The 22,829-nt window shown below is 50.0% G+C and overlaps 2 long non-coding RNA genes across 3 annotated transcripts; both read left to right on the top strand.

Annotated features, from left to right (window-relative positions):
* The first annotated feature begins 8,365 nt into the window (after positions 1-8,365).
* LOC147415777 (uncharacterized) lies at positions 8,366-19,499 on the top strand. 2 transcript variants are annotated; one of them, XR_015183422.1, is made up of 7 exons: positions 8,366-9,874; positions 11,163-11,285; positions 13,615-13,695; positions 14,966-15,035; positions 17,382-17,572; positions 17,771-17,877; positions 19,467-19,499. It is a non-coding gene; the product is annotated as an uncharacterized LOC147415777 (long non-coding RNA). The 2 variants fall into 2 exon arrangements; XR_015183423.1 differs by having other exon boundaries at positions 14,966-15,050.
* Positions 19,500-20,585: 1,086 nt separating this feature from the next.
* LOC147415776 (uncharacterized) lies at positions 20,586-21,540 on the top strand. The gene is made up of 2 exons (XR_015183426.1): positions 20,586-20,744; positions 20,836-21,540. It is a non-coding gene; the product is annotated as an uncharacterized LOC147415776 (long non-coding RNA).
* The last annotated feature ends 1,289 nt before the right edge of the window (positions 21,541-22,829 follow it).

Below are 22,829 nucleotides of genomic sequence, written 5' to 3'. Positions count from 1 at the left end.
GTATTTTTAATAAAGTTATTGCGATAGTTAAGAACCGTTTAGAAGCCGCTCACCTGATGCTTGTTCGAGCGAAATACGAATTGGTACCCGATGAGCCTGATTTAGCAGAAACCCTTGTCTTGAGTGCTCAAGAGCTACAAAGGTTCAATGAACAAAATAATGGACAAAAGAAAAAGGGGGGATTGTAATAAGTAACATGTTGTGCTTTGTTCATTAAACCTGTATGGGAGGGTATAGATGAAAGATTTATGTGCTCACAAGAAGGCTTGATAGCTCAACTGAAGGACATTCGGCAAAGTAAACAAGACCTGTGGCTGAAGGGGTTGAATAATCACATTCTTGCATAAGTTCACCCACAGGGCAACGAGGAAGACCCTCAGCCTTCATCCTTACGACCACCAGGAGGTAGAAAAAGACCCCCTAGCAACAGAAGGAGTATGCGCAGAGTATCGCCCTGATTGCGACATCACCCTGATTGTGACGTTGCGAATACAGAAAATGAGACTGTATATAATGTGCTTACACGAGGCGGGAAGTTGCGAGCCGTTGGCGGAGTGCAGACTCCCCGGCCGCCCAGCGCTGCCTTTGCTCTTGTTCGCTTGCTAATATAATAAAATTCACATTGGATTTTGACACTTTAAATTGTCTGTGTCTCTACCTATCACAGACCGACCTACTATAACTGTAATTCATGCCCTGGGGCTGCTGGAAAAAGGCTTCTTACAAAGCCAGACAATCACGGCCGAAGGTGAGGCAGCACCTTGCTGTCACTGGCGGCACAGTGGGAGGGAAAATTCACATGAAGGGAAGGTCCCAAATCTGGAAAGTGTGGTGGCAGAGTGGGCACTGCCTCCACGTCTGGGTTTCCGTGACATCCAAGCGTGTACAGGAGCAGGCAGAAGATACTTCGGGGGTGCTGGTAATAATGAAATGTAAGCGATCATGAAAAGCTGCCGTCGCCCCCTGCAGCAGTGGTTGACACACACGGGGTCGACATCTTCACAAACTCAGATATGATATGCCTTTAGTAATTGTTTCTGTGGGCAAGTACATAAAAAGAAGAAACTGTATGTTCTTTAAATACTTTTACTGGTGTTTTATTCTGTCATACAGAGCCACATTTGTTTAGAGATTATCTATATATGTTTGTGCTCTATATTTAAGTACAGTATGTTAAAGTTCTTTCTCAGTCTTGCTGTGCACACATAGTGTGACACCTTGTAAAACCTTATACCACTGAATGCAAATATGAAATTGCACTGTGTGCAAAGGCACACTGAACACCCAGCGTTCAGAGCTAAGAGCCCACTGACCCGTGCGGTGGGATTCAGTCCACCCAGTGTCTGTTTGCTCCCTGAAGACACAAAGGGGAGCTGTTTGAGCGGTGCAAAGGAGTAGCCGGAGCGACTGTGGCTTTTGCTTCAGTAGGATTTCACTTTATGTTATACAACAGTTTACAGAATGGGAATGACTGTTCTTTAGAGACGTTTTTCCCACATATATGGAAATCAGGGAAGTGGAGGAGGAATAAGAACCATTGTTACAGTTTTCTACAGGCCTAGATAATGTAAAGACCATCAGGATACAATTACAAAATGACTACTCCATATAGGCAAATAAGGGAAGGATTGAGGTTTTTTGAGTCAGTTATGAGAAATTGCATGCTTGAAATACACCCAGACACGTAACTTGATTTTCTGTCCTGTAGACTCATGCCTCAAACACTGCTAAAATTCATTAACATTGGCATTGTTGGTCTTCTGAGCATTTCTAAAGATTCAACAACAGCCAGGAAAAGAAGGAAAATAATGAAAGTATTGTAAAAGGGCACACCTCCATTCATCGCTGTCTCACATTCCCGTCAGGGTGTAGCACATGGGACAGTCTCCAGGAGTTCCAATCACAATTACTGCGCTCAGCAATTGGGGCAAATGAGAAGCAGAATAATTTCCAGCAGCCTTTCAGACTGTTAAAACTGAATAAGGGATGATGAACAAGTCTATTCACAGGATATAATTTTAACAGTCACATTCCATCTGTCAAGGACACAGCGAAAAACAATTGCATAGCTGTACAGAACAATCTAAATATGTATGGAAGCAAATAAAAATATTGAGGACAGATAGCAAAAGACAGCTGTTTCTTTATCAAAGAGAATGAGAATATTAAGATTTATTTCTTTTCTTCTTAAAAAAAAGCCATTTGATTGAAACAGAAACCTTCTGCAACCTAAGGAGTGGGAATGTATGTCTAAAGGGGAAAGCAGGCAGCGATCTTCGCTTAGGAAGACCACAGTAGGCACTGCAAACACTCCAAAATCAGATCTTCAGTAGTCTATCTTCAGCAAAACTGCAAAATTAAAGGGTCGGGATGGAGATAAACTGTCCTCTGGTCCAGTTCTGGCCTGCTGCAGCTTAGATGGCATTTCCCATAAGAGATTTTGCAGCTTCCAGAGTGGACGTGACACAAAACATCGCAGGTGTGTGGAGCTGAGTCGTGTACAAACTGCACAGCAAGAAGCTGGCTGCCAACACACCCATTTCTCGCAGTGGCTGCCGGACAGGGAAGCCAGAAGTTGGAAGGAGGCACTTGCGCTGGGCAAGGCATCATGATCCTTGTCTGTACCGGCACGGCAGCAGAACGCCTTGCAGAGGGTACGTGGCTTGCAAGATGGGTACAGGCCATCCATACTGCAGGAGTGCAGCAAAGCTGGTCAGGTGGTTGCGAGGCACTGCAGCATGCAGCTTTCTCGTCATACAGGGAGGATTTACCTGATCTGACCAGATTAAATGCCAGATTACAGAATATCCTGGCATGCAGACTTGACTGAAGTACACCAGAACTGGGATAACTGACTGTTCCCCTTAGTTATTTGTTCCAGTGTCTAGCTCCTACCAGCTTCATTAGATGCTCTTGGTTTTGTGTCAGAAAAAGCTACAAGTATTTGATCCCTAACCCACCTCTTTATCCACTCGCGGTGTTGCAGCGCTCTACAATATCCAGTACAATTGTCTCTTTTCCACACAGGATCATCCTTGCATCCTGGCATCCAGGGCCCTTTGCAAAGTTTATTTAAAGCTTTATTCTGTGGTGGAGGAGTTCCAAATTAAAGTCTAAGAATCTCACAAAAATAGAGAGTTAAGTTTTCTGATAGATTAACCTCTCTAGCAATCTGAAGGTCTCTCTGGGCATACAACAGATGAGCTATGGTGGTTCAACATTTGTATTACAGCATAATGAAAAATGCTTTTTAAGTTTTCCAGTAATTTTCAAAAGTCATTTGGTGACATTTTCTGAAAAGCTACTAAAGTGATAAATTTGATCTCTTCTAAAACACAGGAGCAGCAGAACAGCGTCCTCAATAGCAACTCAGTTTGTGTCACTCTGCAAAGATGTGCTGTTGCACAGGCATCACAGCAAAAAGTAGTTCCCCAATTTCCCTCCCTCCTGATTCATGTTAGGAAAAAGTTTAGACTTTAGGTGAAAAAACAAGCACCCGATCTCCTGAAGATGAACTATCTCCAGGTGAAATCAGAGACTGCTGCTTATTCATTCCTTGATCCTTGGGGCAAGCAACCAAAACCTGCTGGAGTGGCCAGAGTGAGGGCCCCTCAAGCACTCCCCCTTGTAGCCCAGCTGGCTGGGTTTGGGGTTGGCTTCATCACTGATAAGAGCTGTTGTGCAGAAAGCTACCAGCAGAGCTGCTCTCCTTCCTTTGGGAGCTTCTTTTAAGCAGAGGCTTTCCTGCTTGCAGTGTCCTGTTGTAAAACTACCCCACAGGAAATAAAATCCCTGGTTTTGCCATTCTCTCTGAAATCACTCCACACAAACAAACCTTACAGTGAAAATGTGACGAGCTTATTCTACCAAAATTCTAAGCATAGAACTGTAGTATTTGAAGACAGGTGCAGAAAGAGTGAAATGATTGTGTGCCTTATATTTATATCTCACTCTTGTTTTCAAGGCAATTTCTTTTAGTTTTATAGAATCACAGACTGTTTGGGTTGGAAGGGACCTTAGAGACCATCTAGTTCCAACCCCCCTGCCATGGGCAGGGACACCTCCCACCAGACCAGGTCGCTCCCAGCCCCATTCAGCCTGGCCTTGAGCACTGCCAGGGAGGGGGCAGCCACAGCTTCCCTGGGCAGCCTGTGCCAGGGCCTCACCACCCTCACCATAAAGAATTTCTTCCTTATATCTAATCTAAACCTACCCTCTTTCAGTTTGAAACCATTGTCCCTCATCCTGTCACTACAGGCCCTGGTAAAAAGTCTCTCTGTTGTTCTTGTAAGTCCCCTTTATACATTGAAAGCCGCTCTAAGGTCTCGCCAGAGCCTTCTCTTCTCCAGGCTGAACAACTCCTACTCTCTCAGCCTTTCTTCACTTCGCCAGCCCTTGGACCACTTTTGTGGCCGTCCTCTGGACTTGCTCTAACAAGACCTTCTTTCTTGTGTTGGGGACCCCAGAGCCAGACACCATACTACAGGTGGGGTCTAATTTCTAATTCCCTAAAAGACTCCTTTGTATCTGTTTTCCTAAAAATCGTTACCAACAGTGCCCAGTTAAACAGGTCTTAATGTTCTTAGGAGCAGCTGATATCAGAACTGTGGAAACGTTGTAAATAGCTAAAAGCGTGTACCCAAATCCAAGTTCAGTAAGGCTGAAGTGGAGAATTAATTCACAGTGTATGAAAGGGTGGAATTCTCCAGTGCAGCAAACAAACGCCTTTGTGCTTCCTAGCAGTGACCACACTCTCACGAGAGATTCTGCCTCGGATTGTCACAGCAGCACCTCTTTGTTAGCAACTGTCAACCCCTTCCCAAAGTCACATTTTTCTGTTCTGCAGCAGATGGAAATTGCAGCTGCTCTTACTGATGCTCTTACTTCTTTCCCTTGCGGTTACTGAGAGCAAAGCCAAACGCTGTTGGTGTAACGCAGTGTGCTATAGAGGCCTCGTTCTGGCCTGTATTTGTGCCCTAACCTGCATTATAGCACTTAATAAAGCTGCTGCATTTCTGATACCACCACATTTCTTCAAGTTACATTCTTAATTCACTGTAATAAATTTCTTTGGTAGTTTTTGCACACTGTATTTTTCATACAGAAAAGTTCCTGAATGATTACTTTAAGTGAAAAACTCATGCAGTCATGAACAGCACTACCATAACGCTTGAGAAAGTAATTAACTGAGTGTGAAGCAGCCATTACAGTATATCTTGTTTAGACTTTAGCATTATGTAGGGTCTTCAAATTTAACTTTGTTGCTCCTGTGTTTGTATTTCTGGAAGGTATACTTGGTTAAATGAAATTATTTTCTAGTTCAAAGACATCAGAAAATGAAGAATCCGGCACTTCTCTCCAAAGTTAGTTCCAGTGTTTAATTATGCTCAGTACTAAACTCACAGACAAATGAGGTACACAAATTTGTGCGAGCTAGGCTGGTGCCTCTGAGCATTTTGCACTTTCCTTCCCTGGGTTGTTGATGTAGAGCCAGGTGGCTGCATGCCATCCCTTCTAGGAGGTACAGAATTTGGTCTCTGTGATTGATACTGTTCCACTAGAGGTAGTGCAAACCTACTCTGGCTGGCTTATGGGTAGATACAAGAAGATACTGCACTATTGTGCGTTTTCACATTTGCAGTATTCACCAAGACACAGTGTGGAAATAAGTCAATTAAAACATTCTCCCCACCCTGTCGTCAATCTGCTCTGCACTGAATTTCTGAATAGCTGCCTAACTGCAATTAATCTGACACAAGATATTCTGGCGTAAACAATACACCTCCAGCATAGCCACAGCTTGTTCTCACCGCACTGGTCAGAGAAAAACAAAAGCTCATTCATTTCATGCAAAATGAATTCTTCTCTGGGAATGGCATTGAAGTGGAGTCTAGTCAGAACAAATCAAGGAATTTTAGTTTTATTTTTCACCCCACTCTGTTAACTGTAAATACATAAATAAAATCAGTGCAGGGTGCTTTACGAAAATAAAACTTATAATCCAGACTCAATGCACTCAATAATCCTGTTAAAACTACCTCATTTTCTGTTGCTTCAAATGTATATACTTTCAAAGGAATACAGGAAATTCTTTGTGAAAATTACAGTTGAAGCTAGCACTAATATTTAATGTTACTTTGAATATAACATTACCCAGTGGGAAGCATTTTTATTGGCCTGGATTACTCAATAGAACAAGTTACCAGGTCTTTAATTAATCACTGTTGAGTTGTTACCTAACAATTTCTCAGAGAGATATATATACTCTGCTTGGAGAAGAGAAGGCTCTGGGGACACCTTATAGTGGCCTTCCAGTACTTAAAGGGGGCCTACAGGAAAGGTGAGGAGGGACTTTTTACAAGGGCCTGTGGTGATATGACAAGGCTTTAAACTGAAAGAGGGTAGATTTAGATTAGATGTAAGGAAGTTCTTCACCGTGAAGGTGGTGAGGCACTGGAAGTGGTTGCCCAGAGAAGCTGTGGATGTCCCCTCCCTGGAAGTGTTCAGGGCCAGGCTGGATGGGGCTTGGAGCAACCTCATCAATGACCTGCATGACAGGACAGAGTGCACCCTCAGCACGTTTGCTGCTGACACAAAACTGGGAGGAGTGGCTGGCACACCAGCAGGCTGTGCTGCCATTCAGTGGGACCTGGACAGGCTGGAGAGCTGGGCGGGGAGGAATTTAATGAAACACAACAAGGGCAAGTGTCGAGTATTGCGTCTGGGAAAGAACAACCCCATGTCCCAGTCTAGGCTGGGGACTGATTTGTTGGAGAGCAGCATAGGGGAAAGGGACCTGGGGGTCCTGGTGGGCAGCAGGATGACCATGAGCCAACAATGTGCCCTCGTGGCCAAGAAGGCCAATGGCATCCTGGGGTGGATTAGAAGGGCTGTGGTCAGTAGGTCGAGAGAGGTTCTCCTCCCCCTCTGCTCTGCATTGGTGAGACCCCATCTGGAATAGTGTGCCCAGTTCTGGGCCCCTGAGTTCAAGGACAGGGAACTGCTGGAAAGAGTCCAGCGCAGAGCCACAGAGGTGATGAAGGGGGTGGAACATCTCCCTTAGGATGAAAGGCTGAGGGAGCTGGGGTTGTTTAGCTTGGAGAAGAAAAGACTGAGAGGGGGGCCTTATCAACACTTACAAATATCTAAAGGGTGGATGTCAAGAGGATGGGGCCAGGCTCTTTTCAATGGTGCCCAGCAACAGGACAAGGGGCAACGGGCACAAACCGGAGCACAGGAAGTTCCGCTTGAACATGAGGAGGAACTTCTTCCCTCTGAGGGTGGCAGAGCACTGAACAGGCTGCCCAGGGAGGCTGTGGAGTCTCCTTCTTTGGAGACATTGAAAACCTGTCTGGATGCGTTCCTGTGTGACTTGCTCTAGGCTAACCTGCTTTGGCAGGGGGGTTGAACTAGATGATCTCCAGAGGTCCCTTCCAACTCCTACCATTGTGATTCTGTGAACACTTAAAAGTCTGGGAAGCATGAACAGTCCAGTAGCAGGCTCCCCTAAAGAACATGCATTTCCCTGACTGGAGCAAGGGACAGATCTGCTGCCCACAAACAAAATTTCCAGTGTCTGCATGCAGGGGAAAAAGCAGTGTCAAACATGGATTTATGGATATGAAGACCCTTTACTGCTGAATCCATTAAAGCAACAGCAATCATGTTTTGAGGTTAATAAGAACAGCTATATTGACTCGTAAATTAAAACTTGAAGGAATATGAAAACTGTTAATCACATCCTTTGGGATCGGTGGTCCCTATTCCTTGTGCAAACTTCTGTTAATGAGCTGTAAAAATTATAACAGACAAACAAACAAACAAAAAGATACCTAATAGTTGTTTATCCTCAATAGTAAATTGAAGACAGATCAGATAAAATAGATTACTTGAAATAAATTTATCATTAGTACCCTCAAACAGCACACCAAGTGTTATTTTTACTGATATTTGTGTACTTTTGGAGCAGCACATTATAAAATCACGTTAAATGCAATGCCTTAGCCCTGCAAGCAGTGAAGCCCCCTGCCTGTCAGGCCGTCCCTCGGTGGGCTTCACAGCCCGGCGGGCGCTTGCGCCCCCCCTGCTCCCCGCTGCCCCGGTCACTCCCCCGCTCCCCCGGTCACTCTCCCGCCCCCGCCCCCGCTCCGCCTGCAGAACCTCGGCCCCGTCACCGGGCGGCACCGGAGAGCGGAACGGCGCGCCCCATCGCGCATGCGCGATTCCGGACAGGCAGGATCGCGGCTGGGTTTCCGGGCGGCGGCGGAGCGCAGACGCAGGCATCACATCGCGCATGCGCGGCGGCGGCGGGCGGTGCGGCCGCCGGTGGGTGCGGGCGCTCCCAGCCGCCGCCGTCCCTCGGGCCCTGCTTCTCCGTCCCCTCTTCTCCGCAGCGGTCTGTCTGTTCTCCCTTTCCCGCCCCCTCCAGCTCCCCGTCCCTCGGCTCCCCCCTCTCTCTCTTGTCTCTGCCCCTTTCTCCATCTTTGTCTTTCCGGATCCCATCCTGACTCTCTTTAACTCCTCCTTTCTCCTGCAGCCCATGGCTGTGTTTGTCTTTCCCTGACAGACTGTCTCTATTTTTCGTTGCTTCCCTCTGTCCTGCAGCCCGTCGCTTTTTACCTTTTCACCCTGTATCACTCCTTTCTCACTTTCTGGCCGACTCCCTGTCTGGGATTTTTCATTCTCCCCTCGCTGCCCTGTAGCTTGTCGCTTCTTTCTCTGTGCAGCTCCCTGCCACGATTTTTATATTCCTCCCTCTGTGCCCTGCAGCCCATCACTTTTAATTTTATTTTTCTATGCCTCCCTATATCCAGCACCCTATCCCTGTTTTTTGAATCCCTCCTCTCCACTGTGGCAGGCTGCTGTTTTTCACCCCTCTTTCTCTCTCCTTGTCTGGCTTCCTGTCCCTGTTCAGGACATCCATCTCAGGCCTCTAACCCATCGCTTTTTTTTTTTTTTTTTCCTCTATCTCTCCCTGCCTGGCTCCATGTTCCCACTTCTCAATTCTTCCCTCGCTCCCTTGAAACCTGCCTGTTTTTTTCTTTTGTCAGTCTCTCTCTGTACAGCTCCCTGTCTCTTAATTTTTAAATCCTCACCCCTGTGCCCATCACTGTTTTTTTATTTCTCCATCTCTGGCTCAAGTTCTTGATTTTTTAATTCCTCCCTCTGTGCCGTGTGATCTGCTGCTGTATTTTCCTTTCTCCATCTCTCTGTCTCCTTCTCCCTCTTTATTTTTTTTCTTTCCTCTTTGCCCTATAACAAGTCACCTCTTAATTTTTTTTTTCTCCATTCTGTCTGTCCAGCTCCCTTTCCTTGTTTTTTAATCCCTCCCTCTCTTTCTGTAGGCTGTCATCTTTTTTTCTTTATCTTTCACGGTCCCTGTCCCTATTTTTTAATTCCTTCCTCTGCTCTACACACTTCAGTATTTTTGTAGTGCTCCATCTCTCTTGGTCCAGCTTCCTACCCCTGTTCTTTTTTATTCCCTGTGCCTTTTTATTCCCTGTTTTTCCTGCGTCTCCGTCCTCCTCTGTCAGTCTCTGCCCTGCTCCCTTTTCTATCTGCTGCCTCTCTCCCTGCTGCTGCTTTCTCCACCTGTCGGTCTCCCTGTCCCCGTCCTTCTCTCGCCATCCTGTTCCCTGCCTCAGGCTCTCTCGCTGCACCCCACTGTCCAGCCGGCTGCCGCTTCTTCTGCCATCCTGCGCCTCGCTCCTCACTTTTGGCGGCCTCTGCCCAGCAGACCCTCGCTCCAGGAGCCGGCTAACCGACCGCCGGTTCCCCTGGGGACGGCCGCCCAAAGACGACCTCTCCGGGTGTGCTCCGAGGAACCAACGTGGAGCAGAGCCAGCCTCAGCCCCTCGGGTAGCTGTCGGGAACGGTAAGGTCCCCCGCTCCTGCGGGGCTCCGGGTGCGCGGGGCTGGAGGAGCCCCAGGCGGGGGCAGTGAGGCCGATGTCGACGGCGCCTCCGTGGGAAGGGCCGTGTTCCCCGGTGCGCCGGAGCGGGCCGGGCGGTGCTCGCCGGTGTCCGGGGCGGGGCGGCGGGGTCTGCTCGGTGCCGGGCAAAGGGGAGAGAAACCGGCCGGCCGGGGCTCCCGGGGGCCCGGCCGGCCCCTCGGGCAGAACCCTGCACGGTCTTCTCGCCGCCGGGTGGGCGACCTGACCAAGCGGTTCCTGTTCCGCCGCCTCTTCCCGGCGTCACGTTCCGCGTCCCACGAGGGAGATCCCGCGCGGGCGGATGCGGTCGGTGCTCGGGCGATGGCCCGTGTGGGGCTGGGGGAGCGCGGAGGGGCCGGGGCGAGTGGAAGGGCCCCGCCGCCCCTCCCCACCCAAGCCCGGGAAACGGCCCATCTGCTGCCGGGGCAGAGAAGCTGGGGACAAAGCGCCGTTAACGGAGCCCGGCTCGTTCCCCGGGAGGTCCCTTGGGAGTCGGGAGTGTTTTTTTTTCCGGGTCGAGGAACAGACTTTCCTCCATGCTAAGTGTGGAGCTGCCTGTTGCCTTCTTGAGCGTTTCTCTTGGTTCACCCTAATTTTATGGGCGAGATGGAGATGGCGTTTTATTTTTAGATGTCCAAGTACATTGTCAATAACCTGTGGTGTCAGGACAGGGAACTTCTGAGCACCTAGATGCCGGTAGAAACGTAACCAAAGAAACAGGATGGCAAGTGATGCTTAAACTTGGGTTTGTAATCGATTTGTTTTTTTCGTTAGAGCGCTGATGACTACTTGTCCTGTGGTTCAGTCCACATTCTGTTCCATGGAGCCCTCAGTCTAGGGCTTTTATGTGGGAAAAAAAAAAAAAAAAAAAAAGCTTGTCCTTCCAAAAAAGGACTAGTCCTTTGTAGGGCTGAGGTGTAGCCTTGGAGAGTATCTTAAAGACGTGATCAGAATTAAAGCTGGATTTCACTTAACATTGCTGCTGTTTGTCTTTGCTTTTGTTACTGTCCCCACCGCTCCGTCATGTTTGGGAGCTCTGAATCATGCCTTTTTTTTTTTTTTTTTTTTTTTTTTTTCCAATCTGTAATGCCTTTTTTCCCCACCCCCCCGGAGGACTGTAGCGTAGAGACCCTACATTTAAAAGTTAGTTTGTTTCCTCACAAATGTGCAAGTCCTTAGAATTGAGTTCTGATGATTGAAACTACGGAAATGATGTCTGTCTGTCTTACAGATCCGGAGTATTTCTGAACATGTACCCTCACAGGCAAATGTTGTGGGGATACGGATCTTCTGCGCTTCATCCTCCAGCAGGGCAATCCGCTGAGACGTGGATGAGCTGTGAAGGCGGGGGAAGGTACAGGGTAGTGGGTTGGGGTGGTTTTTTTGGTGTGTTTTTTGTGGGTGTTTGGGTGAGGAGGGGGGGTCGTGCTGTGGTTTGTGGATGCGGGGGTGGGGTATCATTTTGTGGGGATGTGGTTTTGAGGGGCAGGGGGGAGACAGAATGCAAGGCTGCCTGGTGGCAGCCCGCAGATCGCTCTTGCTGCCTGACCTCTGCTTTCCTTTTCCTTCGCTCCTCTGTCAGGGCTGTAATTGCTCTTGTGAAATGACCCAGAGGAGAATGAAGTTACTTGTCTGTGTAGATGTGCTGGTGATAGCAGGAAGGGGAGTGCTTGAGTATTGAGTAACTTGGCTGTAAGTAGAGCTTCTGAAGGAAGAACAACAAGAAGGGGAAGCAGATAGCAAGCTTCCAAAGATGTGTGTGCGTGAAAACCGCCAAAGTTATATTGCCAAACGTGGTTTTTGGCAATGTGTTCCCCGTGGCTGTTTTTGGTAAAGTTGAAGTTTGAGGAAGCTTGGGGTAGTGTGTGGCAAAAGATGCCCCTCTGTGTTTCCTGCTGCCTAAATAGCATTGGTCGATAGCCCCTCCAGGGGCAGGGCTGCTGTTCCCTGCTGTCACCGTTGCCGTGGTAATGCTGCGACTTCTGGACCTAACGGGTGGGTTTAGGAGCGGCAGGAGAACGGAATGTTTTCCATAAGGGCTGGGATGCCGACCCTTTTCTACATCTGCTGCTTTCCTGTGCATGCTGAACTGGTTTTATTTTTCTCCGTTGTTCCTGGTCTAAATGTTTTTGAAGCTGTTGCTGCTGTGGCTTTGCCATTTGTGTTCCTGCGTTTTCATGGCATCCTGGATAGGGATTGACTCCGCTACGCTGCAGCGTCAAGACGCAGTTTTCAGTTGAAAGCTTCAGAAACTGCGTTTGCTGAAATGGGCGCAGGTGAGACCGGTCTGGCGCCTGCAGCCGTGCACGTGGGGCAGCTCGGCGGCTCCTTGTCGAAACGGTGAGGGGTGCATGGGTGTCCGTAGGGACGCGCTCTGGGTCTGAGAGCGTGATGCATTTTTGCTGTTGGAAGACAGAATGGAGTGTGCGCCCTGTGAAATACGAGGATAGTCAAGAGCCGGGAGGGACCCTAAGCAGGTTGGGTGGCCCAGCTGCAGCTTTAAAGGTTCTTGATGGCTTGGAGGAGTGGCCTGGAAAAAAGATCATTCAGTTTCTGCAAGGAGACAGTTGACGAGGGCAGATGGGTCGCTGTACTCTTTAAGGAAAGTATTCGACTTGGGACGTCTAGGGTGAGGAAACACTGGCTCTATGTAGGCTTGAGAAAAGGTGCGTATTTATCTGTGTCGATCTAGGGAAGGGAGTTCCAGTGAGACTGAAGCTGCCAATGAGTCAGAAGGAAAAAAGAAAGGCAAAAAGCGCCCGGTTATCTATGAAAACCAAAATCTCTAGTGGCCTGTCTCAACAGCTGTAGCAAAGACGATGCAAAATGCTTTTTCCTCCTGTCTTGGTTTGAAAGACAGGTGTCTGCTGAGGAAGGTAGGAGCCTCCCTTGAAAATGGAAAATGCAACCCTCTTCCCTCCAAATTATTATAATTTTGAAATTAACGGGCCTTCAGGCAAAGATATGGGGAATAGGAATAACAGTTCTTTACTAATATATATATATATATATAAAACACAAGGCAGAAAAAAAAAATCAACGCACTGGTTTACACTGACAGAGTCAGAAATACAACCTGACACCCTGTTAGGGTGGCAGTAGCAGTCAGATAAAATGGTGGCTGCAGTCCTGAAGCGATGGATGCAGTGCTGTTGAAGCAGTGATCTTGTAAAAAGGGTCTGGTCTTCCTCGGAAGGTCCAGTGGTAGGTAGGTAGCTCTTGTCCTCTGGAACTCCAGTGGGGGAAAAAACTCTGGGAATCCAGTGGAAGAAGGCTGCTAGGGTGTTCGAGATCTCAGTTTTTATTTAGCATGGACTGCTCGGCTCCTTCCCCCCGGGCGGAGCATCTCACAATGGGATGGCGAGTCGTGAGGCAGTTCCTTGATGGGCCATTAACAGGAGATAGTCCAGGAGCGGGTTATCTATGGGTCATGCGATAAGGCATTGTTGTGCCCATTAACAGAAGATTAATGGGAGGGAGGAGGCAGGGAGCACCGCCCCACCTGGTCTCAACAGCTCCTGAAGATGGTAATAGAATACTTTTTGGGCACATCTTACACTGTAACCTAGGACACCTCCACTCAGTTGTAGTCTTTGCAAACCTTCACCGAAATAGGAAGCTTTCGATTCCTAGCCCGCTTTGTGCTAAAAGGTGTTTGTTTTTTTTTTCCCCTCTCTCAGCAGAATTTCACCGTGGTGACCCTTTCTTCTGTCCTGGAGATACAAGACGGGTGGAAAGGATCCCGAGTGGCCTGCAAGGACAAGGTACGTCTGCCACATGTTTCTGCATTTTTCCCTGGGTACTTGTAGTACGGACTTTAAAGTGAACGTGAAGAACGTGCCAGCTCTCCTTCTCTAGTTTTGATAGGAAGTACTTCAGCAGAAACACTCAAAATAAAATAAGGTCTGTTCTGGAGCACGTTGTGCCTTTGCGAAGCATACTCCCCTCCATTTATTTGCTCTTCCTGAGAGCATGCGTAGCCTTCTGTTTTGTGTGCTTGCTGAGAAACGATTCTGTGAGCATCGTGTGGTACTGAAAGGGGAAGGAAACTGTGCATCAGAGTTTGTGTGTTCTGAAGAAATGGACTGTGTTCCAGATAAAAGTTTTCTGCTTTTTCAGTCCTTAAGTGTTTAAAATATCTCATAGGGGTATGTGAACACCTGACTGAGATGCTGACATCTGTACTAAGAGCAATCAAGGTCGTGGATTAGGGTTTTTTTTGTGTTGTGTTTTGTTTTGTTGTTTGGGGTTTTTTTGCTTGTGTTTTTTTTTTCTTTTTTTTTTTTTTTCCTCCCCATGTCTCCCTGGCAAATCTTCCAGTCCTGTTTTGTAGCCTTAAGTATTGCAGCACTAGGGATTTGATTTCTACGTTGTGTCGTCGTCCCTGTCTGTCATCGTCCTGCCCCCCCCCAAGTAAAATAATATGGGGATCTCTTATCTTACTAATTTTTTATAAGTTTCATTTCTGATAGGAAAAAAACCCAAACAGTTCATGTTGTGTAATATACAAATGGACTTGCCTTGTTTAAACTGTAACCACCCAAGAGCTTCAGGGTACAATTGACGAGGGGTGTTTAAGCAGTTCGGTATTTCTTCTATATGTTTAGAAAGAGAGGCTGCTGAATGTTACGGGTGTTTTTCCCTGTATTTGGAGGGAGCGCTCTGAAGTACTTTATTTCTGTCTGGCTTTCGATCGTGCATTTCCCTGGCCATTCAGTGGCATCTCTCCTGGGCGGTGCAGCTGCCCAGATGTCCCTCCTAATTCTGTAATGCACAAGAAACCCCCCAGTCGGATGGGAATGGTGTATTTTGGAGACAGGTGATTTAATGGCATTTGCTTGCAGCTGGGTGAGTTCTGTTAACACAAACATCAAATCAAATACTTCTGTAGCGTAAGCATTTTTGTTGGATGTACACGAACATCCACGTGCCTTTTTGGTATAAAGTGAACGACTGAGATCTGTTCTTTCTTTAAAGAAAGTTTTACACCTGACTGTATCATATTTATTTAAAGTTTTACATTTCACTTTGCAGATTTACTGACCGAGCAAGTGAGATGTGCAGCAGCAGCAGCGACAGCGGCGCAAGGGCTGTAGCCGTTGCGGTGAGTCTGATGACGGTATGAGTCGTCCTGTGGTCTTGGGTGTGGAGGGTGTTATCTCCCCGCAGGGGTGCCATGGGAAAGGGACGAGACATTTTCCAGCACCAGCAAGCGTGTTTGCTTTTATGCCGAGAATGCGTTCAAAATTGTATTGATGAGTCTTAGTACTGATTTTTTTTTTCAGCGTACTGTTGGCTCTGGTTTTGAAAAGACATATTTTGAGCTGACCTCCTTTAGCTCAACTACTATCCTATCCCTCATTCTCACTGAATTCCTCTGCTTTCTTCTGCGTTGCTTTTCTGATATGCTGAGACATAACTTGGGATTTTTGTTCTTGAGCTGTCGGGTTGTGTCTGGTGCTGCTCGGCAGCTCCCCCCGCCCAGGTTTGCCTGCCGGCCGTTCAGCGTGCTCGCCCGGCGGCGCCAGCCCTGCGGCCGGAGGCTCCTGGCTCTGTCTCCGTCTCCAGCGGGGACCCGCGGGTGCTGCAGCCGGGGCTGTCCGGTGGGGAGAGTCCGGGGCCAAGAGGGTCTCCTCCACGCTGTCCCGCCCTGCCCCCGGCACATCCCTGCCCCCCCAAGTGATTGCCACGGAGATGTCGCCCCATGCGAGGTTTTTGGGGGACGTGCCCCCCGAACCCCCTGCCCTCCTGCCTTGTGCCCCCTCCGCCCCGCCATGCTCGGCACCGCCCTCCCGCCGCCCCTCTGCTTCCGGACTGCACTCCCCGACTTGCCCCTCGCCCCCAGCCCAAGCTCAGACCCGCCTCGCCCCGCCGGGGGCATGTCCTCCGGCCGCCGCCGCGGGGCCCGCGGGGCGGTGCCCGGCGCTGCCCGCTGCCTCCCCGTCGGGTTGCGCCGCTGCCGCCCCAGGGGCGCGGGGCCGGCGGGCGCTCGGCGCGCAGCGCGCTGGGCTGCAGCACAGCGGTCGCGCGCCGGCTGTGGCCATTCTGGCGCACCGTCGGCGGCCGGCGCATGCGCGGTGCGCAGGAGCAGCATGGCGGCGGGAGAGGGCCGAGGCCGGCGGTGAGGCGAGCGAGTCCTTCGGCGGGTGCGGGGGTCTCAGCTGGCCGCTGGGGGTGGCGGGACGGGAAGCCTCAAAGCCCCTGCTGCGGCGGGCTGCCGGTCTGCTCGGGGCGAGCCGGGTCAGGGCAGCCCGGGTGTTGCAAAGCTGCAGTGGGTTAAGAAAAAAACGTATCTACACAAAGTTAGATGAATAGAGACGTCCTTTAATAACGATGTGCACCGGGGACATGGGATCCTTCCCAAAGATGACCGCCTGCACATTGCAATCAACAGATATTTATACAGTAAATTCATACATGGTTAATTTATACAATACATATTTAATTTCATCCTCTTGATGATTGGTTCTTCTTCGCTCGCTTCTGATGCAAATTAGTGCACAGCCTCTGTTGTAGTCTTCTATTGTTCTCTTTTGAGTAGGTAGTGTAATTTGGGTAGGTGGACTGTGAGTCGGAGGTCTCGACCGCTCCTCGAATTGACCATGTTTGGTCAAGGAACATGTCCTTGGCTTGCAGGCTCTTGGCTTGTACCTGCTTTGGTCATGATTTGAAAATTATACACAATGGGTACCATCATAAATCCTGTCTTGCAGACATCTTGGACTGCAACAGACTGTCCTTTGTTTCTTACCACTAAGAGATTATTGGTTAATGAATACCTTAGGTCTGGAATTTTACAGAGGCTTGCTAGCAGCATAAGCAATACAGATTTTATTTTATATTTAATAATTTATTCTATTTGAGACTAATCTACCTAAAATATCACTAGTCATCCTTATTAATATCTACTAATTGGAATTCTTGATATTCAAGTCAGAATAAGAGGGGTAAGGGGTTTTCCAACAGCATTACTGGTGCATAACAGGTTTCAAGTTTCTCTAGTTTCTAAACCACAATCACCTGGTGAGGTTTCTATGCTTACAGATTTCAAAACATGCACAGGTCTGACATTTTAAATCTGATGATTTTATGCAGCACGGGGAGCTCCTGGGAGCTGGTGGGAGGGAAGACGGGAAAGAGGCCGATGCCCCTCCAGGCGCAGGGGCCGGGTGCCTCTCCGACTCAACAGAGCTCCCCCGGCCCCGCTCGCCCCACGCAGCTGCCCCCAGCTCCAGCACTTCCCCTGCAGCCTGTCTCGCAGCCCCAGGTCACCCTGTTGTGATGGCAGCAAGCTGGCCCTCGAATGCACTTGATTCTGCCTTAACGTGGGTGCCATTAGCTGCAGTGCAGGGAAAAAGTGGCATCTTCAGAAGCTGTTGTGAAAGGAGGCAATTTGGCCAGGGATGATCTACTGTCATAATGGTCACTGCTTCTTCTTTCTGTCTCCCAGAGGCTGCACTGAGGGCACAGTTGTCCCTTCCTTCCCTGGGGATGCTGTTGTCTGCACCCACCTCAGGCTTGCCTGGGTTGTCTCTGCCTAGCCTCGCTCTTGTCGCGGTGAAAAGGGACAGGCGGAGCACTTGCTGGCTGTGGGCAGTGGACAGGAGCTGCTGCGGATGAAGCTGGAGAGGCCAGAGAAAGGTAAAGAAGAAGAAATCGAATGCCATCCGGCCGGCAGCTGCCTCCCGCTGCAGGCAAGGCCAAGCCTGCCGGTGTGCACCAGAGGGTCCGTGTGCGTAATCCAAGGCACGGTACAGCCGTGTGACGCACGAGGGAGCGAGACTACATGTCTAGGAAGCCTTGTCTTGCAAGAGCTGAGACAGCCGTGTAATCTTTTAGGTGGAGAACCACCATGTGACCGGAGCTACAGAAGAGGAAGGGAGAGGAAGAGAAGGAAGCGTCTGAACAGGCAAATTCTCCCAGCAGCACTGAGAGCAAGAGATGCGGTGAGTCCTGGGCCCTCGGGGCCCCATCGCCCCACGTGTGTGTCCCAGGCCCTCCCTGTCCCTCCCTTGGCCCCCTGTCTTTCACATGCTGCTGTGATTCCCACCCGCCCCCCCCATCTTTTTTTTTTTTTTTTTCCTTTTCTCGGTCTCTCTCTATTCAGCTCCTGGTCTCTAGTTTTCAATTCCACCCCCTCTCTCTGGAAGCCTGTCGGGACTTTTCTCTGTCTGACTCTCTGTCCCTGTTGTTTAATTCCTTCCTCTGTGCCCTTTTAGGCCTCACCATTTTTATTTGCTTGGTCTCTCTCAGTCCAGCACAAGATCCGGATTTTTTAAAATTCCTCCCTCTCTGCCCTGCAGCCTGTCACTTTCGAAGTTCATATCGCAATTTCATTCCTTTTGCCGTCTCGCCCTGTCCGGCTCCCTGCTGGGATTTTTCAATTCCTCCCTGTCTGTCTCGCAGCCCGTTGTTGCTTTCTTGTTCTCTCTGTCTCTGGGCTCCCTGTCCCTGTCTTTACCCACTTTTAAAAATAGCTTCCTCTCTGCCTTGTACTCACTGTTCTTGAAACTTCCATTTCCTGACGTCTCTCTGTAGGTTGCTCCTGGCCCCAGATGTTTTTCTTCCCTCTCTGTCCTGTGGCCTATTGCGATTTGGTGTTTCTGCGTCTCTCCTGTTCCCGGCTCTCGGTCCCTGTTTTTCAGTTTCTCCCTCTCGGCCCTGTAGCCCAGTGATGTTGTCTGTCTGTCCTCATCTCTCTCTGTCTGGTTCCCCGTCCCCACATATGTGGTTCCTCCCTCTGCCCTATGGCCCGTCGCTGTTTTTCTGTTCTCTGTCCCGCTCCTTTTCCCACGTCTTCAGTTGCTCCCTCTCTGTCCTGTAGCCCATCGCGGGTCTTTGTTTCTTTCTTCATTGCTCCCCGTCCAGCTCCCTGCCCCACCTTTTTAATTCTTCCCTTGCTGCCGTGTGGCGGCTCCCCGCTATCTTCCCTTTCTGCATCTCTCTCTCTGGACGGCTCTCGCTTCCCTGTTTTTCAATTTCTTCCTTCTGGGCCATCACAGTTTGAGGCTGGGCCGGCCACTGACAAATGACAGATGCTCTCTATTAACGCCTCTCCCCTCCCAAAAGGGAAAAGGAGAGAGAACAAGGGAGAGAGACTTTACGGTTTGGAAAAGAAAACTAAACCAGCTTTAATGAAACAGTAACAATAAAAGAAAATAATAAGAATAAGGAAATAAGGAAATATATACAATATGTACAAATATATACAAACCCAACACCGAACCCAGCTCCCCCCACCCTGATAACGATACGTCCCCACCACACTGCAGGGCTGGCACTGGGGCAGTCCCAGGCTGGACTTGGCAGCACACAGGATGCAGGAGGTGCAGGAGCTGGACTCAGGCCCTGGATTCAGGGACACACGGGTCGGGATCGACGACAGGACAGACAGAGTCCTCCTCAGATGTCGGCCATCAAAGAAGAGAGAGAGACCCTCGTGATCCCTCAGCTTTACACTGACCATGCCGTCTATGGGGTGGAACACTCTGTGGGTCAGGTTTGGGTCACCTGTCCGGTTCGCTTCTTCCTGCAGGGGCGGCCTTTTTCGTGCTTGCAGCCCTTTTTACTCCCAGCACCCCAACACTGGGTACAAGATTCAGCAGTGACCTTGCTCGCTACAAGAACAAGTACAAGCAAGGGCCTCTCTGCATCCTATTCCTTGGTACAAACTCTAAACTTCAGGCCTTATTACTGCTAGAAGCAGTCACTGTCTGGAAAAACATGCTGCTGTTTTAGAAAATGCCATTTAGTTAGGGGAGACTTAACTGAAAAGTTAAAGCACTAAAACAGAATTAGTTCTGATGTAGTCCAAACCAGGTCATTGGCCCTGTAGCCTGTGGTGATTGTGCTGCTTTCTCCATCTCTCTGTCCAGCTCTGGATCCCAGTTTTTTAATTCCTCCTGCTTCTCCCTGTAGCCTGTCTTTCTGTCTGCCCCCTCCCCCTTTATCTGTCTCCCCACCTCACCTCTGTCACCCTGTCCCTGTGTTTTAAATCTTCCCTCTCTGCCCTCCAGCTGTTGCTGTGCTTCCTGCGTGTGTCACACTGGGGGCGTCCCCAGGAGCTCCTGCAGAAGGAGGGGTTCCTGCCTGGGGAGAGGGGTGGCTGTCACTGTGGACAACAGTTGGCCGTTCTTTATGTCTCCTGAGGGTAGGACTCGGTTGCCAGTTCCTCCCCTGAGGATGTTGCTGACTGCATCTGTAAAACATAACCAATAAGGTATGCTTATAAACTTCACAAACAACACAACGCCTGAAAAGTAACTGCGCTGATGCAGCCCACCAGTGCCAGCTCGCCTCGCCCCAGCCACCCGCAGTGCTGATACCCCTCTTCGCTCACTGCTTCGCGCCTCGTTCGATGCTGTTTTCAGATGCAGAGAGAGGAGCCGTGCGCCAAAGGGCTAGAGGAGGGGCGGGGGAGCGGCCATAAGAAGGCGGGTCGGCATGGTGTTGGCGGGCAGGTGCGGCCGGTGGCTGTGTGAGCAGCTGACAGGTCTTGGTAGGTTTGTTGTATTCTGAAGGCACGAAGCAGAGGTAGGGTGGGTGGGTGGCTAAGGTAAAGGAGGAGGAGGAGAGGGGAATGGGCGCGGACAGGCTGTGGTTTCGGGCGGTATCTCAGCACGTGCCTTTTGTTTTGGCTTTCGCAGGTCACGCACGTAGCCTCGGAGGGGCGAAGCCACGCGCCAACCAGCGGCCTGAGGAGGCGAGGCGGTTGTCAGCCAGGCTCACGTCCGAGAGCGGAGCGTCCTGCGGCAGCTCGGTCAAGCGTTTCTGTGCGGTTGTGCAGGTGTTACGCAGCTGCCTTTGGAGTTGGGTGAGCTTTTGAGGTGGTGAGCTAAGGAGGAGCGTGGGGCTGGTGATTTCTCCCAAGCGTGATGGTATTTGTTTGTCTGTTGCTGCCTTAGGTGCCGCAAGCAATGATGGCTGCAGCGTCCAACGTGGGAATTGGTGCGGAGCAGTTGAGTGGAAGATGACATTTCTTTTGAGGAGGAGGGTGTTTGGAGGAGGTCTGTGTTGACCCGTGTGACAACTACCGCTGTCAGCGGTGTGTGTGGTTTTGTTTTTTTTTTTTTTTCCTGCAGGTGACGAGGAGGAATGTGGCAACTGCAGGAGTAATCGAGTTAGTTGATGTGGTTTCTGTTGAGGATGGACGTGGGTCCCCGGCCCTCTGGAAGCGAAGCTGAGGGACCGGGGACCATTGTCCTGCAGTGCGTAACTTTGATTTCAATTGGAAAAGAGATTTTCCCAGAATGGAAATCTTTCTCCTTCAGAGAAATTGCGTTGTATGAACTGCCTGTCGGACTCTGTGTGCTTGGCCATAGAAGTTGTCAGCAGCGAGACTTTTTGCCCTCTTTTGAAAAACGGAACAACAGAAAAGTCAATTTGTTTCTGAAGACCGAAGCACAGCAGGTGTTCCAAAAGTGGATGGTGTCGCTGGTCTTTGCATTCTTCGTTGCAACAGTCAAGATAAGATTGAAAAATGTTCCTCTGCCTGCTTTGGTACAGCCAGAAGCCTTAGCACGTCTGCCAGTCCTGTTTGGTGGCCTTACCTATTGCAGCCCTGGGGATTTGAATTTCTTTTTAATGAGTAAAACCATGTGGGGGATCTATTATTTCACTGATCTTTTCCTATCATACATGAAACTCTAGAGAAAGTTAAAATTGTATAATTGACAGAAGGACTAACGCAGTTTAAACTCGCTGCCGAATCAGTACAGCGTGTAATTTATGAGGTGTACTTAAGCGGTCAGGGGTTTCTCTTAACTCTTCCAAGCCAGAGGCAGCTGCATGTTACTGGGTTTCTTCCTTGTGTTTTGACAGAGCGCTCTGAAGTACTTCGTTTCTAATCATGTGACACAGTAGAACAAGGCGGGGGGAGCAGAGTCAAATAACAACTGTATTTTGGAGACAGGTGTAAGCATAGATTTAGATGGGGGTGTACAGCCTTGTCCTGCAGCAGCGCTGTAAGGAAGAGCGTCAAACACGAGCAAGAGCGTTTGCTTTTTTGCTAAGAGTGGGTTGGAAAACGTGTCTGTCTTACTGTGGAGTGTGAGTATTCAAATCACTCTGGTTTGTAGAGGATGCGTCTGTATTTCGGGCTGGTCTCCTTCAGTCCGATGGCTCTCCTGTCCCTCATTCTATTGAATTCCTCTCCTTTCTTCTGTGTTGTTCTTCTAATGTGCTGAACTATGGTTGGGGCTCTTTGTTTCCCAATTTCTTGCTGTGAGTGTCCGGTGCTGCGCAGCAGCTACCCCCTCCCCGCCCCCCAGGTTTGCCCCCCGGTCGCCAGCGCTCTCGCCCCGCGGAGCCAGCTCTGTCTCCGTCCCAGGGCTGTCCCGCAGGCGCGGCAGCCGCGGCTGTCCAGTGGGGAAAGGGGCAGTTGCTGCTCCGGGTGACCCGTCCAGGCATGGTCCAGGAGGGGGAACGTGGCAGAGCCAAGTGCGAGCAAGAGCCACGGCACCGTCCTTTGGCGGACGCCCCCCCACCCCTCTGCTGTGCGGCAGCCGGTGTCGATGATCCGGCGGGGGGCAGGCATCGAGCGTGGATTCTGTCTCGTGAGCTGTGGCAGGTGAGTGCGCGTCTGTGGGTTATGCCGGGGGGAGCCCTGGGTGTCGGTCATCCCCCACCCCTCTCCGGGTCCGCGTGTACCCCCAGTGTCAGAGAAAGACGCAGGTGCTGCTGCGCCGCTGTGACCGCACGGGGGTGCTGCGTGAAACGGCGCTTTGTGCTGCCTTCGCGTGGGGGGTGTGCGGTACTGCAGGCCGGGGTACGCGCATGCGCGCTGGCGGCCGTTTGCGGCGCTCTCTACTGCCACCATTTGACTAGGGTTGGGTACTGGAGCCTGGTACACGCGCATGTGCGGTGGCGCCGATTTGTGCCGCTCTCTGCTGCCATCGTG

Source organism: Leptosomus discolor, chromosome 3 (assembly GCF_034619465.1).
Source record: "Leptosomus discolor isolate bLepDis1 chromosome 3, bLepDis1.hap2, whole genome shotgun sequence".
Lineage (NCBI taxonomy): Eukaryota > Metazoa > Chordata > Aves > Leptosomiformes > Leptosomidae > Leptosomus > Leptosomus discolor.
Note: the sequence above shows the minus strand (reverse complement) of the source record. Positions and strands in the feature narration are given on the sequence as shown.